This window comes from Chelon labrosus (assembly GCF_963514085.1).
Source record: "Chelon labrosus genome assembly, chromosome: 20".
In the NCBI taxonomy this organism is placed as follows: Eukaryota; Metazoa; Chordata; class Actinopteri; order Mugiliformes; family Mugilidae; genus Chelon; species Chelon labrosus.
The window spans coordinates 13,265,406-13,272,224 of record NC_140353.1 but is presented as its reverse complement, the minus strand read 5'-3'; positions in this window follow the sequence as shown (position 1 = coordinate 13,272,224).

Here is a 6,819-nt window from a genome sequence, read left to right as displayed (position 1 = left end):
GTAGGCTTTGAAAAATCTAATAGTGTCTCCACACTGCTCTTAATTCTGAAAGTTAATTGGATATGAATGCAACAAGTGACTAGTTTAGTCATTTCAGACATCATCCCTGTGATTTATAGCTTAATTGTCATGCAATTTCAAACCAATATATTGTTTATTACATTAGAGAGACGCTAAGGCCATTAAATCTCCGGTAACAAGATGCTTGTTATGAAATTAGAGAATCCACAGACTCACACAGGTCAACAATCCAGTTTTTTAAATACCCTCCGGATTATATGAAAAATAATAAGTATGCAAAATATCAAGCGCTGGACTTATTGGTCTTAGTCCCTTAAGCAAATTAAAGCCTCTTTAACTCAGCGATTTAAGATGAACAATTAATTTAGAATATATCATGAGATAAGCTGGCTAATGTGCGTATATATTTGACTTTAAACCAATGTTAAGCCCTAATTACATTTTTTCAAGTCCATAAAATCCTACGGCGACATTATGGACCCGAATGCATAACCACTAAATTGTGCTATATTGGCTTTAAGGCACAGGAGAACTTAATAGAGCAAATGCACCTGACTACAGCCAGTTTAATGTTCATTTAATATAATTTTGACCAGCTGATCCTAAACAGTGCACATCACGGCTTGAAAACATGTAAAAGCTGTTTAAAGTAGCATATCTGATAGTCATGATAATCCAAATTGAACAGCTTCAGTGATGCTCACATGTCTTAGGTTTAAAGATTGATTTCAAACAGGAGTGTTTTGTCTTTGTTAATTATTTTTACTGTCTGTCATTAAGAGGTCCCTCAGTGGAGGTCTCCGGTCATCTGTTGACCCTCCATTAATCCTCCCGCTGTCTCAAAGACCTGCTATGTGTCTACCTCCAACAAACAACGCAAGACCAGCGACGGTGAAGGGCTGTTTAATGGGCTGGAGTTACAGCGAACAGTGTAATCAGTTCGTAGCATTCCTCTATGTGCCATAATGCGTATTTAAAATCTCTGTTGATAAGCATTTCATAAACTTCTCACATAGCATCACAAGGCAGTTTCACGTCATTTAAATTAAGTTTTAATCACATTAGAAAACAACAGAGAACCGAAAAAATCCATTACATTTATGTCAGAGTGAAAAAAAAAGATTGAGCTTCAACAGGTATATTTTATGCAAATGGGCCTTTGGATTGGATTGGACTTGGATTAATTAAAGGATTATTGAAGATCATACTTTTAGATTCTTTAATTCATTTTTCAATACTGCCTGCTGCAGTCTGAGCTCTGGAGATAAACAGGTGACTGTGAGTCGTGGGTCTTGCATCGTCATGCACATCAAACCCATATGTTCTCCTAATCCCGTCTCTTTCCTTGTCTTTTCTCCTGTCTCCTTGTCTAAACCCACTTCAGTCCCATTCTATCCCATTCATAATGTAATCCTGGAAATCAATGATATCACCTGATTAGATCAGCGTGCAGGCCCATGCTTTGTGTGAGCAGGTGATGCATTCAAGGGGCTCCTCTGTGGCTTTTCAACATAGGGGTTAGTAATAAGATTAGCGAAGATGTGGTGATCTGCTCCGAGGAAAAAAGGATCCCAGGACCATAACACTGAAGCTTTTCCCTGGCACAATCTACCTGAAATCTTTTGCTCATTGTGGCCCTGGGTTTAGATTCCACATCCTGCCGCCACTGTTCCTTGACGTCCACTAAGTGAGACTAGGTGTTTAGAGGTTTGTGGTGAAGGTGGTGGGCACAGGGGGACCGATGGTGTCATTTTGATGGATTAGTTCTCTCATTGCTGGCTCCAGCGATTAGGTCAACAGCCCAAGAGACAGCGACGTGTCTGCTGTGAAATGCTGATGCTAGACTTCTCATTTCTGATTATAAGTCACTGCTTGGCAGAGATGTGCACACACTTGTGAGCTGCAGCAAATAATGCAACGCTCACCCTCTGAGATTCAGGTTTATTCGGTCAAATCTGCCCTCTCTGAGGAAGTTCTGAACATGACATCCCCTCTTTGTTTCAAAGCCCATGTCTCCTAAACAGATGCACGGCTCTTTCTCTCTGCAAGTGAGAAAGTGCAAGGTGGCAACAAAGATACACGCATTAAACTGCTCAGCTTTCGCAATGCCATCCTTTTTCTCAATAATGCTACTCCCCTCTTCCCAGCAGCCCACTTTCATTTGTTCAGTAGTGAATTCTCTGGCTGTTAAACTGAAGGATTGACTGTGGGGCTTGTCAAGCTTTTATCTTTCGCCCTGATTCATTTTCATTTCCACTGTGAAAGGGGGGACGGTGCGGCATCCAGTGCCATCCGTTTGTGTGAGGCAAGACGTTCTTGCAGCAGAATCCCAAGACATATCATCTTCTGTGAGTCATACCATTGTTTATCAAAGACGTTGCAACATTACTGAGCTAAGAGAGATGATTACACCATAATTTTATGGACTATTACAGTAAGAGCGATGGAGCTGTTGACCGCAGAGTAATCACATCCATCTACCCCATACCACTGGATTTAAATTACATGGTGGAAATTACATTTTTCTTTCCCCATAACAGCCTCATTTTCTGTAAAAGGTTCATTTGAGCATTTCTCTCTCAATTTAAGGGAGAATCCTTTTACTGATCGGCATTTTCTGTTTTTGCTGTTTCAAGCAAGTTCTTAATGAAAGGGACTGTAGGATGTCCTGATATGTCCAACTGTCTTATGGGATTCTTTGTCATCAGCAAAATCTGTAGTTTATGAGCAATGGTGAAGGTGCAGTTCATTGCTCCCTCATGAAGCTACAACCTTACAATAAAAAAAAGTGACTTTTCTGTGTCCATAGCATGAAAATGATCATGGAATGAACCATAAATCATATTTTATTGTACCATTAGCATAATTGTATAAGGAGGATTTGTTTCCTTGCATATTTGAAAGGGAAGCATGCCATTTCCACACTGGCATCCATATATGGTGGCCACACGGTAGCTGCCTGGTGTTAACTCTCCCGGACAGATAACAAAAGGATATGACTGAGGGGGGAACTCCTGCCATAGTAAAAGCCTCAGCCATGCAAAGCGACCAGCGCTGCAGCATCATAAAGATAAGGAGACAGGTGTTTTCTCTGCTCTCCAGCCATGTGGCTTTTGTCTGAACACACACACACACACACACACACTCCTTTGGATGGATGCCTTTTATGGCTCATGTCACAGAGAAATACACTTCTATCTCACCCGATTGCTGTTGCCTGCTGGGCAGTTATCATGCTATTGTCACTGTTACATTGGTGGAACTAATGGATCTGATAGGAGTGTGTTTGCCATGCCCCATACATTAGAATACAATGCTGTTATGTGTTGGTTTATGTGGCTTTTGTGTTAGAGCTGTGTGTGTTGAATTTTCTAAATAATTTGTGATAAATTATATGGCTTTGATGCAGTGGGACAGAAGCCGCTCCTTGTAATGAGCTGAAATACCTTGTGTATTGTGACATTAGCAGATTGTAATATCCTCGAATTAATATTGCACAAATTAACAAATATCTGTGGCTGCATTTGGGGGAAGCACAGCGTGGATTAAAGGCTGCCACCCTCCCAGTTCAACAGAAGACTCGTCTGCCCTCTTCAGGCCTGGAAAATAATTTGGGAATGTAAAAATGCCAGTATAAAGTAGACGATAACATTCGGCACCGTGTTCTCTGAATGTCAGAAAATCCAATTAACCCGACAGGTGTGGCAGGTGCAGCGCTGGGTGTATCACAGCAGGTGTACGTTTCTTCCACCCCTTGTCTTATTTTTTCCTTCCTCGGAGGCCCTGAAGGGGAATCTCTAAGTGAACTCACCAGGTAACTTATTTGCAATTAGATTTGTTTTATTTGCCCCATTTCTCCCCACCAGCATCTGTAGCTGCTGCTGGAGCCAATTACTCCCTCGGTAAAAAAGAAGAAGTGCAAAACAGAGATCTGGTTCTCTCTCTCTCTCTCTCTCTCTCTCTCTCTCTCTCTCTCTCTCTCTCTCTCTCTCTCTCTCTCTCTCTCTCTCTGTGTGTGTGTGGCAGTGTGTCTACAATTCGTGACAATTTCCATCCAGAGGCTGGAATTCTCTGGGGGACACCCAGGAAATTACACCTTGCTCTCATATCATTCCATCTTCCCTGAGCCTGTTGAGCTGCCCACTTCCTTACCCCCCTCCCACCTCACTCCCACCCACTGCACCTGACACAGTTACTCCACCACTATATGCCACCAAAATGTTACAGCGGCCCAGTTTTTGAAAAGCCATTTCATTTTTCACCGTTGTCTGGGACTTGCAGTAATGGGCTCCTCTCACTCCGCATGGTTTCATCCGCAGTACGCATTCAGACCAATACTTGCTGGCCTCCTGCGACCTCAGACAGTGAATGCAATTATGACAGGCCTAAAGCCTTACTCAACTGCACTGCCAGGCTGCTTTTAGCCATTTGCTGCACTGCTGCGAACTGTGGAGTTAACCCTTTCCAGTCGCTTCAAATTGAATTTAAAAATGGCATCATCGTCAAGCCAAAACAATTATATTATGAACAAATCAGAAATGGAACAAGCACGACTTAAAGGCCCTTACAGAAAATATGAATAGTCTTCAATTGTTTGGAAACCGAACAGATTTGGGCAAAGGATTTTGCAGACTTCAATCTTTAGACTACGAAGAACAAACAGCCTGACAGTAAGCTGTGTGATTCAGTGCAGAGATCATTATGTGCAATCCAACCGAATGGCTTAAAGGGGATGAAACGTAGGGATAAAGATAAAGAGTGTTGCAGTCTACCAAGGTATAGGTTGTGCTGAGGTTTCCCTCCTGCTGGGCCCATTCTTTTTCTACAAAAAAAAAGGAAATCAAGTGGGAGGCATGCTAAACCCCATACACTGAGCAGTGAGCAGGAAGTGACTTGAAAGACAGATGTTTGGCTTTAGTGAACCACATGCTGCCTCGGAGACGATTCCCTCCGTGATCCGCCAGCATCTCAGACACAAAGTAAATCAAGCGAGAGACACAGACAATTGTCCACAATGTGTTCTCAAGCCTGGCAATCTTGTGTAAAAAGGTGCAGAAGTGCTCCATCCTTCTGTAGATCAATACCTGCCTTTTAGAAGATATTGAAGGAGGTTTTCCACTTGAGACTACATATACATTGTGGCTTCTTCAGTTGAGGAGAAACCCCTGCTCATACCTGAATGTTTTCTATCCACAGCGGTATGCTGGCTGACTTTTTATGAAGAGGAGGTCAAAGTTTTTAGTTGAAATGTGTGAATGGACAACATTTACAGATATTGATTGTTCCCAGGGGACAAATGTAAATTAACTGGGTAATTGACTGATCTTTACTCTGAGGCCACCACAAGGTCCAATGCTCCAGCGCTTTTGAAAAATTGAATAGTATGCAGATTCATGCCTTAATTAGGGGGAACTCTAATATATTTGTGATCTTTAACTTTTCCTCTATTACCTCCACCACCATTCAGTACCTCTGACTCACATCCAAATACCTGCAGAATGAATGATCTCCCAATCCGACCACCTATCCTCAAACCATGATCTTCATTTTAAGAGGTGTGTTAGCACTAACATTTGCTGATTAGCTAAAAAGCACGACCATTAGCATGTTTGCATGGTTACTGGGAGTGTGTTAGCTGCACACATTAGCATTTAGCCACAAATACAACCTCTAGTGAAGCTATAAAACCCGTGTCTTAGGTTTGAATATTTCTCTCAGGATTTTGATCAAGTAACAACAAGTAATGGCTTTTTAATGTTACAACATTTAGACGGTATCCAGAAGGAAATAAACATTGTTTTAGATTTGGTGTAACTTCAGGAGTTTGGAAATAAAAAATAAATTCAAATATGTGTCATTAAAACTGAAGGTAACGTTTAAATTGTTAAAAACATAGTAGTGAATGAGTCTAGACTTTCTTCCGTTGGCTTTGTCTGTTATCTCCCTCAGTGTGCTCCCTCCTTTCAATGAAGCATTGAAATAATACCAGAAAGCAGCATGTGGTTGGGCTTACATCCTCAAGTAATAAAACCAATATTGCAAGATAATTATCATGGATTTTTTACTGTATGCCCAGTGCACTTCTCCTGGAGGGGAAACTGTCAAGCGTTAGCAGATGAATTTTGGTTTTTATTAGCTCATAGTAAAACACTGCCTCACTATCTTATATGTAATATAATAGCCTGGCTTTATTGTCAAGGGAACCTGCAATAAAAAATAAATAAACGCATCAGCAGTTGCATACTAATGTAATGTGCAACATAATACATATTATATAGTATGTAGTCATGTTGTTTGATGCAAGATGTTTTTCTTCACACATGAGATATGGCTAGTGATGCTGACCTGTCAGGATCAATATTAAAAGTTGCACATAAAGAAGTTAAACTGAGCTTTCTTCTGTCAATGTAACCATTAAAATAACAAGTTTGGCTGAAGAACAGTTTTGAATCCATTCATGCATACATTCATTTTCCATTACCACTTATCCAGTAGAGGGTCGCATTTTTATTCATGATCATGATTTCATTCTTTAATATTCCACAACTGGAGATATTAGTCTCCTTGCAAACAAGGAAGTCAACTAAAAAAATGTCACAGAAATGTTCCTACAATTTGTTCCTTATTCACAATAGGTGTTTCATACAAACAATATGTATAACTTTCATTACTAACCAACAGAAGGTGTAGTGTCCCAAAAATACATGTTAAATGACCTACATTCTAGTTGTGGCTGCTTATTTTAACATTTATGGCAAGCACAAATCCACTGCCTGCTGTTTCTAGCCAGGCACAGTG